Source organism: Ruditapes philippinarum, unplaced genomic scaffold, assembly GCF_026571515.1.
Source record: "Ruditapes philippinarum isolate M1 unplaced genomic scaffold, ASM2657151v2 ctg1548_1_1_1_1, whole genome shotgun sequence".
Taxonomy (NCBI): domain Eukaryota; kingdom Metazoa; phylum Mollusca; class Bivalvia; order Venerida; family Veneridae; genus Ruditapes; species Ruditapes philippinarum.
In genome coordinates this window covers 227832-241588 of record NW_026859508.1, presented here as the reverse complement: position 1 = coordinate 241588, position 13757 = coordinate 227832, and the positions used below count along the sequence as shown (strand labels likewise).

Genomic DNA, 13757 nt, shown 5'->3' with positions numbered 1-13757 from the left:
TCTAGAATGAAAGAAAATGGTCTAACTAAGAAAATGAGTCCGAACACCAATATCTTTTATTCAGTCGTTAACGCTGTACAGACGTTTAAAGTATTGTTTACATGACGTCACAATGTAGCGCCAAACAGCACGTGCAAAACAAACAAATCAAGTACGCTATTTTAATGTCGCAAACGTTTTAAGTTCATTGAACGCCGCCTTTCCTTGTTGATCTTGTTTATCATATTTTACATTTATTTCACTTTTAACAATCTTTATTTCGCTTGAAAAATTCTAGATCTAGAGTGAAATATAATAAACAAAGTTTTATCAACGTTTTCAAAACTCGTTATTCATTTAACGACAGGGGCGGAGCCATATTTAACACAGTACGTGTAACGTCACACGCACTCGTCACTGCATTTGAAATAAAAATGAGCGATTATTTCATGTTATTTCATGCTAAAAGTACATCGAGCTCGCTTTGAGGCTTTGCCTTTTTCATATTATAAAATATGTGTGCGATCCTAAATAATGACAAAGGTTTTATGTAAATTAACACACTCTTGTTCTTATGGAATATACATTAGGGTATGACATATATGTACATATACTCTATTCATTATGAAAAAGGTATGAGGGTATCATGGGAGATGACCAGGATATTATCTAAATGTATATATACCCGCAAATCAACCAGGGGTTCATGTTGATGAACATAATTATAATCAATTTGTTATGGGATATGTATAACGGGATCATGTAAGGGGACCAGGGGATTATTGAGATGTACATAATTATACTCTATTGGTCATGGATCATGTATGAGGGATCGCATAAGATTACCGGGAGTCATTTAGATGTAACTATACTCTGTTTATTATCGAACATGTATAAGGTGATCACATAAGACTAAACGAGGATCATGCTAATGACATATACTCTGTTTATTGTTGCACATGTATTATTCGATTACGTAAGACGATCAAGGGATCAATTAGATATACATATAAATTAGTTTTGTCACGGAAGAGATTTATTGGGGTCAAGTTTAATGACAGGGTGTCTAGATAAACATATGTCCTATGGAACTTGTATGAGGCGAGCGCGTAAAATATGTACATCTATCTACGAAAACCACAGAAATTAGTGACCCACGAAAATTTATGCTATTAGGGGATCTTGAAAGCTGACAGTTTTATCATCTTTATATACATTTTCTCTCGTTCTTCTAGAACATATATTAAGTGATTATAAATAATGTTCAAGTATTCATCTTTATAAGCATACTCTATAGTCTGTCCCATTAAAAGTGGAAATGAACTTTTGCCTGGTATGAATTAACACAACGACGTTGAATTAATAATAAAACATTTTTGTAAACTAAAAAAAAGTCACCCTCGAGATTTTTCAGGATTTTACGCTAAAGTGTCTACTTTTCTTGTGAAAGCAAATTTTGATTTCTCTATGGTAAATCTCTGTTGTTTAATTTCCGTAGCCATTGCCGAAGTACTCTTCATTTGAAGATGAACGGGAAAAGCACGTGCCATGTTTCTAAAATGGCTGTGACTAAAAAAAGGATTGGAGCACCACACTAAATACCGTACTCCGGTATATACCGGACAAGGCGCTTGAATGATAAAATGCTAAAATCTTGTCTTTGTACCCAACGGAATGAACTTAAACAGGTCTAAATCATCTTTTCACACCGAATCAAGTACGATAATCAAGGAAAAATGTAAAATTCGGCGATAAAAACGATATTTGTCTATTTTGTGATCATGATTTCTGCAAGCGTCTAGAGGTTCTGCTCCAATCCTGTATTGAGCTAAATCCTTCTAAAAATATACATGAGGTTCTCGGGGTCGTTTCACGATTATTTTACAAAGTTGGATCTACAAGATGTAACAGTTAAGATGCAATGCATGATGGAAAACTTTAAAAAATCAAAAATAAGCAACAAGAACACCGAGTCACATAGAGAAGATCTAGAAATTGCACTTACTTTTAAGATGAATAAAATCCCTACTATATGAACTTTATAAACGTCACTACAAATTCGCATTTTGAAGATTCCTTCATTGCCAGTTTCTATCCAGTTCCGTAGATCCCACTTTTTTTGCTTCAAAAATCCTGAATGACATGACATCTACACTTTTGATGATCCAGATTTTTTAAACAGATAATCCGTTTCATTATTAAAACATTGTTCAATTGTGGATTTATCTGGGTTAGCAAATGAAATATGTAAATGAAACACATCATAATTCAGCATGTTCCAAATCCATAATTCAAGAACGGCCCATCAATTTTAGTTGTCAACATCACAATGTTTATGGTTTCCTGACAAAAAAACTTTATTACGTCAACAACAATTTACGAAATATATGACGTAACAAAAATGCCTCGCGCTTTATATGGATGATTCCAGTTGCGGCATTGACAGAGGGCGGTTAGGCATATGTAACCTCAAACAGATAATTTTAAGCGTTGAGATAAACTTGCCTTGATGGCATTTAAAATAATTTTTGTATACCCAGATTTTGCAACTTAACTGTAAAAATTACACCTTCAATTCATATTAATAATATAAAACTTTTGATACTATTTAAAAATAATTTTAAACAAACTTAATGACATGAATCTACAACAGTGCAATACTTCTTCCATTAATTACATATAACATTCGTTTTGATTTTATATTTTTAAACTATTTTATATATTTCTCAGAAATAATTTCCCTACATATTACCTCGTTGTTCAAGACTTCTGAAAATCCTACTCTTTTAGCTACAAAATATACAATACGCGGTATTTTTTCTCCCGCGAAAAATATGCTAGATCTATTGTTTTTTTTTTTTCACTGAATATTTTCAAATTTTAGGAAGGCTAAAACTATTGAGAACGTCACTCGCTGTTTCTCTTTGACTCGATCTACCCTTCATATTAACAAAATTATTGTATGTAACACTTAGAGTCTACAAAAAAAACACGTATTGTCGCCAACTCAAACTTACTCTTAATAATTTGAAATCACTGCCGGTATTTCTGGACATTTTGTTGAATTGTGAGACGGAAGGTTAAATCTGTATTTACGAACTTAAAGTGATTGCTTAAACTAGAAAGCAATATATATTATATTCTTATAATGTACATTTTCCTTGAACGCGAGTCTGTGTTCTCTCGTTAGCGCACGAACATCGCACACGAAATAAGAAGGGTAACATATTTTTGTATCCCGTCGAACCAGGTCAATTTATTTACTTTCGAATAGACGTGGTACTGTAACGATCCAGCCCATCATTTTACGTCCGAAAATAAACCCGTATCCGGAAACTACTCAAGTACTAAAGTAATTAACTGTATTTCATGACATCAACTTTTAATCCTCAAAACATACACTGCATGTACAGATAACTTCATCCTTTTAATATTTACGATGGTTATATTACTTAAAATAACTTATTTTCTACGTTGTAGCCGTTTTAATGATCAATTAGCTACACGCTGCCAATTTAAACATGGCAACTGGCACTGGCTAAATTTCTGCCCGCGCGAGCCAGGCAGTGACGTCATCGGAGACGATGACGATACTGCCAAGCTAGGCACCCTAGCCAAGCTAGCCACCCAGCGTCCGAGACTATAAATAGCAGCCCGAATCTGCCAAAATTGTCAGTACCTTGGTAGATAGCCACCAGACCACATCTATACTATATTGAATATGGATGTATCTCCAGACACCAGAAAGGTATATAATACTTCATGCCAGTAATAGTTTATATAGAAGCTTTATATTTTATCATCTAGTTTGGCAGTTTGGCATTATTCTCCATTTATGATAGATCCTGACTAAAGACCAAGTTTCCATAGCCATAATCCCATATTTTATAGTGATACCCATATACCAGGGTAGAACACCACTGTATATTGTAGTTACCATTTTAGATACCCCATTAACCTTATAGCATTTCATGGTAATTCCTACCATAGAATTTGTACCAGACCACAGGCAAGACGTGACACCGTATTTGTCAAGCCTTACATTACATCTTATATTATACATTATTCTAGACGTAACAGAAGAATATTCTTGACCTAAGACGAGGAGCCCAAGCCAGAGCCATCCACAGAATATACTATATACGAATTTTATTGTTTGTGAAATGTATATTTAATAAATTGTTGTGTTAATCTTATTTCAGGCGTCCGTATCTTTTAGTCCTTGTGTCCCTAATTTCCTTTATCCATTTACGTGTGTTTGAGAAGAACCCACGTGTCGATATTGAAGTGTGTCCGGGCTAGCAGACCCCGGGTACGTTTCAACTGGTGTCAGAAGTGGGATTCCAATGATTTTATGAGATTTATATAATTTTCCAGATTGATCCATCATCAACCATTAATCAGTTGTCTGCTTTACCATTACAGGGAAATAACCAGGAGACCAAGAGACAGAACATTTTATTATTTATGTATCAAAGTTCATTTCATTTGCTGATCCAGATTTTTGATCTTCCAAGGTGCTGACCATTCAATCAAACAAGTTTACTTGTTGGTTGGATGCATGATTATAGCCTTATTTGAATGCCCATTGCTGACTGCATTCTTGTCTGGCCAACCTGAAAGCAGAAAGGAATAGACATTATACATTATACCTAGTTTTATTATTTTTATTATAAATAGTACATAGAATAATTATTACCAACCTTGATATTGCTATTCGTTACCAGATGGCACAAAATCAAATTGATATGGACATTGATGTCCATGTAGACCATACAAATACAGATAGAGATGATTCTTTATCTCAAGACTCAGACTATTCAAGACCAGCCTCTTTGGCACAAGACAATATTAGCCAATCTGAAGCTAAAATGCTTGAGATTGCTACACAAATGAAAAATGCTCTCACTTCAATGGGAGAAGCTGTAGACCAGAGACTTAAAAACCTAGAAAGAAGACAAGATATATTTGAAAATAGAAATTCAAATTCTACTGACATACCTAGTAGTAATTTATCTTATGATGACCAGACCTCTTCATATAGAATGTCAAATACAAACACTATCAAAGTGAAACCCCCAACTTTTGATGGTACCGACGACTTGAATGAATTTTTAATATCTTTCCAAATTTGTAGTGATTTAAATAATTGGAACATTAGATCCAAAGGATTATGCCTAGCTAGTTGTTTAAAGGGTGATGTCCGATCTATGTTGACTGAAATCGATACTAGAGACCATTGTGACTATAAACTGCTAGTTGACCTACTTAACCATAGTTATGGTCCAGCCAATAGAACAGACATTTTTAAAGCCAAACTTAAAACCAGAGTAAAACAAAAATGGGAGACAATTTCTCAATTGTCACAAGATATATACAGACTGACCAGAAACACTTATGCCAGTGCTTCTAAAGAAGTAATTGAGGCAATAGCCTTAGATCATTTTATTGATGCCATTACAGACTCAGAGATTAGATTAAGACTAAAGGAAATATCACCAAAAACCCTATTAGAAGCCGAACAAGCAGCTATTAGATTAGAGGCTTTCCGTACAGCAGATAAACAAAGAAATAAATTAGTTGCATCAGTCACTGACCCAGAACAGGAAAGAAAAGACCTTAAACTTGATACTATTTGCAAATCATTAGAGTCAATTAATAGAAACTAATAATAAGAGGAAGTTTAAACCAACTAGTTGTTGTTGTTATTCTATAATATATGATCCTAAATGAAAGTGATATTTAAATAAATTATGTATACCTATTCTTACCAATCCAGCTGATGACTATCAACAAAAATGAAGACATGGAATTCCAAATACACCGCTCCTTGTTACAAATCAACCCTTTACATTGATGAGTTTCAGGTGGACCCCCTTCCTGCTCCCATTTGAACAGCTGTTTACTCAACTGTCTGTTCATCTGGTGGACACTTTAACCCGCTCCCTGTTGTTCAAAAATATTGACTTCAGGTGGACACCATCGTTCCTCTGCTTGCACATCAGAGTGGTCCTTTTTCCCGTAATATGACAAACCTGGAGAATAACAAAACTTGAACCTGGAGAACGTTACTCTAAATGAAGAAATCAAATAGAATAAGAGACATAATACCATTACCATCAAATTAGCCTGAAACATTATGACCTAAAAGTTATTTAATGGACAGCTAATTACCATTTAGAGTGATGACATTGAAATTTTAAATGATTAACCAAAACAGTGCAATGTTTTGCATTCCACTTATAAAGAAGTGATGCCACCTTTGAAATCAAAGAGTGAAGTTTTATTATTGGTATACCTTGGGGGGTACCAAATATTGGCCATATATGTTATGATATTTAATTACTATGATGATATATTGTCTATATGACTTGCCGGCCTATGTGCTTAAATTAGCCAAGTGTTAATTTATTATGAATATTATTAAATATACCAGCCATGATTGTGCAGTGTCCCACTGTAAGGAGTGTATTTTAGGCTGAGGATGTAATGAAGTATACTTCTGTTTAGATGAGCAGTTGGTAATAACCGCTTCTCCAGGTGACCAACTAACCAATACACCAAGCTCTCTATTCACTGTAAATATAAAATACATGTACTTAATTATGAATGTAATAATAGAGCTCTATATCTGAATGCGATATTTTAATGTTTGACTGTGCCGCGTGAATGAAACCTGTATACATGACCCTTTATATGATTAATTTGTTTATGCCATATAATTGAAGTTGTAATATACAACATCCATAAATTACTTTGTCAATTCCGACAATACATACATGAATGTTCCTACATGGAAAATTTGCAAATATTTAGCAAATTTTAATTATTACTATGCATGTATAATAATTAATATATGCATTAATATGATGTGTCTATGACTTAAACTGTTACATACTAAGTTTGACAATAATAAAGTTAGACTAATTTAACTCCTCTGTCAAATTAGTGTAAATTACAACCAATTATCAAATGATAATTACCCGATAATATAATTATTTCATTATGTCGTGTTACCAATGACATTATTTTAGGTAAAATGATAAAACCTTCCGACTGTAAATATACTTACCGTCCTACTATTCAGGGGGCTGAATCCATGTGAGCGGGGTGCAATGTAACGATCCAGCCCATCATTTTACGTCCAAAAATAAACCCGTATCCGGAAACTACTCAAGTACTAAAGTAATTAACTGTATTTCATGACATCAACTTTTAATCCTCAAAACATACACTGCATGTACAGATAACTTCATCCTTTTAATATTTACGATGGTTATATTACTTAAAATAACTTATTTTCTACGTTGTAGCTCGTTTTAATGATCAATTAGCCACACGCTGCCAATTTAAACATGGCAGCTGGCACTGGCTAAATTTCTGCCCGCGCGAGCCAGGCAGTGACGTCATCGGAGACGATGACGATACTGCCAAGCTAGGCACCCTAGCCAACTAGCCACCCAGCGTCCGAGACCTATAAATAGCAGCCCGAATCTGCCAAAATTGTCAGTACCTTGGTAGATAGCCACCAACCACATCTATACTTATATTGAATATGGATGTATCTCCAGACACCAGAAAGGTATATTAATACTTTTATGCCAGTAATAGTTTATATAGAAGCTTTATATTTTATCATCTAGTTTTGGCAGTTTGGCATTATTCTCCATTTATGATAGATCCTGACTAAAGACCAAGTTTTTCCATAGCCATAATCCCATATTTTATAGTGATACCCATATATACCAGGGTAGAACACCACTTGTATTTTGTAGTTACCATTTTTTTTAGATACCCCATCAACCTTATAGCATTTCATGGTAATTCCTACCATAGAATTTGTTCCAGACCACAGGCAAGACGTGACACCGTATTTGTCAAGCCTTACATTACATCTTATATTATACATTATTCTAGACGTAACAGAAGAATATTCCTGACCTAAGACGAGGAGCCCAAGCCAGAGCCATCCACAGAATATACTATATACGAATTTTATTGTTTGTGAAATGTATATTTAATAAATTGTTGTGTTAATCTTATTTCAGGCGTCCGTATCTTTTAGTCCTTGTGTCCCTAATTTCCCTTATCCATTTACGTGTGTTTGAGAAGAACCCACGTGTCGATATTGAAGTGTGTCCGGGCTAGCAGACCCCGGGTACGTTTCAGTACACACTTATGAACAGAATTCAGACAACTACAGAATTATGTAAATTAAACATTAAATAGCAAAGAACCATTTTTATAGTCTCCTAGCTAGTGTTCCCGCTCCCCTACGACGCGTTGCGGTATTCAAGATACGCGCTTGATTGAAAAGCTATCTAATCAAATCACTTCATTGTTCTTTTTTCTCTTAAAAATATAAATTACGACAGTATATCATGGTAATTAATTAAATCTTTGTGTGTAAGAATTTATAAAGCTTACTGATATTTTCACTTCAAATGATTTTGATTATTTTAAATAATGGTTTGCTAGTAAAATTGCCTTTTTGACACCAACTTTGTTGTCATTTTTCAATTTAATGAGAACATTTAACTATTGATCAGGAAGTAAATAATAACATATTTTTTTTAAATTACCGAGTACATTTCACGCTAATTGTGAGACGAACCCTATATGGGCGCCGCCATTTTGAAATGGATGTCACGTCAGGTTACAACGTAAGTCAACGTGAAAAAATATAATTTTAACATTTTGACTATATTACTGACTTTATGAAAAAAATGAAAAACATGCCTAGAGATATTGACGTCAAGGTTAACATGACATTAATTTAAATGATTTTACTATTATATTAAATAAAAAATGGAATGTTCAAATTTGATGGGACAGACTATAGTTCTTATTGGGCATGTAGAAGATGAATATATATATTTTTTTTCATTATGGTACATGCAAAAGGGGATTACAAAACACGGCCATGTGATAAAGTTGATATACATATAATTATTATATTTATTGTTGAACTTGTATAAGAGAATCACGTAAGCGGACTAGGAGTCCTCTTAATGTAAATACTTCTTTTTTATTAACATGCATCAGGCCATCATGTTAGATGACCAGGGGATCATATAGATATACATTTACTCTTTTTATTTGTGTACAGATGACCAGGGAATCTTCCAGATGTTCAAAAACTTTATTTATTATGGGACACGTATGAAGGAATCACTTAATATGACAGAATAATCATGCAATTTTTTATATACTCTAGTGTTATGAGGGAATCACATAACTGACGACTAGGTTTAAATGTACATATATAATTCTTTAGTTCTGTTCAAACATGGAAAAATAAATCACGTAAGCTTCTAGCGGATCATCTAAATGTACACACACACAAAGCTTAAATAGCATGTATAAGGGAATCAGGCACGATAACCCGGGGGTAGATAGATGCACATGCTCTATTCATTTACGAATTATGAAAGAGGGGTTCATGGAAGACTCTGTAGGGATCGCAAGGTTGTTGTGTCGCCTTAAAAATGCGACATGTAGGTATTATTTTTGTCGGCGGCGTCGTTGTATTCTTCGTCCCCTTAGGCTTGTCAGAGCATAACTCAGTCACTATAAATTGGATTGACTCAAACCTTGGTATGCATGCTTCTTTCAATTACCCAAAGTGCAGTGCACAAGAACCGGTACTCTGCACTTCTTTGATTTTAAAGTTATTGCCCTTTTGTTAATTGTCATACTTTTATTTTGCCCGGGCTATTTCTACTTAACTTTAAAAGCCATGGACTTGAAACTTCAAAGGATGATAGATATTATTAATATAACGTACATTGCACAAGAACCGGTACTCTGCACTTCTTACTTTTTAAGTTATTACCCTTTGTTAATTTCATACTTTATTTTTGTTAGAGAAATTTCACATGACATTTAAAAGCTGGACTAGAAACTTCGTAGGATGATAGGTTTCATTACGAAGAAGTAGAGACGTAGAACTGGTACTCTGCCCTTTAGCGGTGTTAGTTATTAAACCTATATTTAAGAGGAAAATGCCGACAACTATACTGTTCATAAGGCAACACATCCGGCTGGCGGAGTTCCAGTTCATATATTTTAGTTCACATTGAACTTATTTAGGGGATCACGTTAGATGACCAGAGGATCATGCTCTTTTTTGTTCAATAATATGTATGAATGATTCATTCAGGATGATGTACGAGTTGTTCATAACTTTAATTACATAATTAATCTAGGAGAATATTTCTTTTTCAGAGCGATCAAACCTAATCCCCTAATACATGTTCTATAAGAGTGTTTATACATTTAAGGTGATTCCTCATATATGTTCCATAACAACTAGTGTATATGTACATCTAGATAATCCCCTCATACATCTTCTATAAAAAAAACTAGAGTTTATGTCAATAAAATGACCTCTTGGTCCTCTTATGTGATGTGTCGTATATCTTTCATATGCTTTTCATTTTGAAATCTTACTTCATGATATTGAGTAATTGTTTTGATATTGGACTGATAAATTTTTATTTCAGATTTTATATTATCATCGAGTTTGAACTATTCTTCCCTTTTCTTAATGCTACTAGGCTGCCAACTTGACAAAGAGCTAGGTTCACTAACCATGGATTTTTGCCCAAGATTTTGGCAAAAAATAATTTGATGAAAAGTTCTTGTTTTTGGTTTTATTTATAAGTTCAATCCTTAAACTGTTAAAAAAATATGAATTTATAGACATATGTTTACATTTAGTATGATTTATGTTCTATGGAAATACCCCTATTTCCAGCAAAATTAGGAAAATTCACGTATTTTTGCTGTTTTAAACGAAAATTAAAGTATCAGCACAGTCCAGCCCCAACAAAATCATTACAGTATTGTGTTGTAATGTATCAAAGGCTTCAACTATATCAATATAAAGTTGGGGCTTGCCTGTGCTCTATTCCAAAATAAGATTTTTATCTAATATCTAAACGTCATTTTCTGGCATTAATTTCAGTTAATGCAAATATCATAGAACATGTATATTGAACTCAACATTATTAATTTTTATTCTAAGTTGTTGAAATATGATTCATAACATATATTTTAATAAATGTTTGCAGGAAAATCATTTCTAGTAAATTTAAGGCACTTTCACTAAAATAAGAACGATTATGTTTTGGTACGAGTTCGATGGTTTCCACTGTAACGGTTGTAAACAAAACTGGCAGGTTAAACAAAATTAGGCCTATATGTAAACGCTTATAAATAAATGCTGAAATTCTACTTATGCCTTAAATATTTCATTCTTAGAATAAGCAAGGTGTTGTTATGTAATTTTATTGATTCATTGAAAGAAGTTATGCTGTTCAAGCTATTTTATTTCTGAATACTTGATCTGGGTCCGGTTATTTCGCCCTCACAAAAAACAACAACAACAACAACAAAAAACAACTGTGGTCGTTTAAACACAGTGATTAAGAGGTTTTTATGTCTTTTTAAAAGGTAGATAAGAAGAATTCAATTTACTTTGTGAAAATAAAATTATTGCAAGTATCAAAACAATTTAAAGATACAGTACTATATGTAGAGTATTTAAACTTTATAATTCCACATCGACTGCATTGATGTATATGTAAAACTACTTGTTAAATGATGTCATAACATGTCGGAATGTGGCACTAGCTCAGTGGTAGCATGGGAGCCTCTCACCCAGGAGAACTGACTTCGAAACCTTGATCATGAACTCTTTTTTTTTCTCTTTTTTTTTTTTTTTCGTTTTAATAATTAATAAAATAGGTAGTGCTTTTTCAGTAAATAATATGTTATTTCATTAATGTATTAATTCCTTCAGATTTTTAGCATTTTAAGTCAGTGCTATTTCATAGTTATTAAGGTATTAAAGATTTGTTAGACATTTAATTGCTTAAAAATTCAACACGAATTTTTAAATCTTATTAATTTAGTATTATTCACATTAAAAAATATTCACAAGAAATTGCCAAAGCAGGAACTATGTTAGGAGTCAACGGACGAAATGTGTTCAGTACACTATCCCAGGATGAGAAAAAAGCATGGTATTAAGCTCTAGCTGTTTCCAAGAATAAATAGACAGAAAAAGTCTTGACTTGTCCTTTTTCACAATTCAAAAGGATCCTTTTATTTTGTGCACGAAATTGCAGAGCATACATATAAGCAGCCATAACTACATGAATTGGATTATCTACACGAATGACAGCATTGATGTGTATTACTGCCTTACTTATGGCTGGTGCACACGTAGTTTGAATGTGTTCCGATGTCTCCACCGTTACATGGTACCTCGCATATGGACACCATGAGGAGTTGTGAGACTCAGTCAGGAGTGAGAAATTGGGTTGATAATATTGCTGATCATGTAGCTGTATTTTGAAATTGATAGCCATTCAATACAGTGTGAAAGAGAATCGTTAAAAGTAACAGTAATAGAGACAATGCTAAATTAAATTTTTGATTGTAGGCTTCCTTATGTTAAGTGTTTAATTTACACCCATTATGTAGATGTAAGGGCATATTGGAATGATATAAACCAAATCTTACTTAGAGTTGTTTTATGTTACATAAATTATGAATACATGTAAATAAATGTTTTATGCCCTCGAAGGATGGCATATTAAAATCGAACCGTCCGTCTGTCAGTCTGTCATTCCGTCAGTCATTCAGGCTTTATACACATAGACAGTGGTTGTCATGTCCGCTCTGATTCAGTATGCATGAAAGGATTTTAATTTTTCTTTCATAATATATGAAATAACCATAGATGTATGGTGTGTCGCGAACAAGACTGGTTTCTATGACTTAGGTCCAGGTAATTGTGGGGTTCAAACTTTGTTAATTTTGATATTAATATACATATAGGCAGAGATGGTCGTGTCTGCTCTGAAAATAATATGCATGAAAGGATTATATTTTTTATTTCACATATGAAATTATCATAAATGTATCATGTGTTGCCCTTAACATCCGTGTTCCTACGCCTTAGTTTAAGGTCACTGCTGGGGTTTAAACTTTTTCAATATTTATGTTATATACATATAAATGGTGGTTGTTGTGTCCGCTCTGTAACTTCCATATACATGAAAGTTTCAATTTTTATTTAAAAATATAAAGTCACCATTGATGGATAATGTGTTGTGAACAAGGCCTAGGTTTCTTTGTATAACTTATAGTTCACTGCTGAGGTTCAAACTTTGTCAATTTTTACCACCACACTTAACATGTAATAGTTGGTTTAGAACTAGAATCATTCTGGGGCATTTGTCACGTTCTGTGACAGCTCTTGTTTTTTCTCAGTTCTCATATCGTCATGGATCATTACATTACAATTGTAATAAAAGTCTGATTTCCATAATTATAAATAACACAAATCGTTTTCTGGATTTGGCTGTATCATAATTCATAAAAAAAATAGTATCGAATTTTGAAGTTCAGTATCAAATATTACGTATACTCCAAAAGAGCATACAGTCAAACATTATTTTTACTTGACAAAAAAATTCTAACGTACTTTTATATCTATATAAATTTACTTAATTTAGGCAGACTTTTACACTATACATTGGAATAAGTCAACAACTCCTAGTATTTAAATACTATTTGCTAACATGTATATAGTTACTCAGTGTAAGTTTAGTTAGGTTAGACAGAAATACCTATCTGTTTTGTGTTATTATAATATAATATAATAATCATTAATCATTAATAATCATTATTATTATTATTATTATTATTATTATTATAATTATTATTATGTTCAACGTCCTTGTCTAAAGACTGACTAAGATTCT

The 13757-nt window shown here is 33.0% G+C and overlaps 1 protein-coding gene and 1 long non-coding RNA gene across 2 annotated transcripts in view; one reads left to right on the top strand and one right to left on the bottom strand.

The window, feature by feature from the left end:
• LOC132756749 (uncharacterized) overlaps nt 1-13757 on the top strand; it is a 37148-nt gene that overhangs the window by 3573 nt on the left and 19818 nt on the right. The window lies entirely within an intron of this gene.
• On the bottom strand, nt 3281-7003 carry LOC132756744 (uncharacterized). The gene is made up of 3 exons (XR_009629369.1): nt 6413-7003; nt 5741-6014; nt 3281-4595 (listed from the first exon to the last, which is right to left on the bottom strand). It is a non-coding gene; the product is annotated as an uncharacterized LOC132756744 (long non-coding RNA).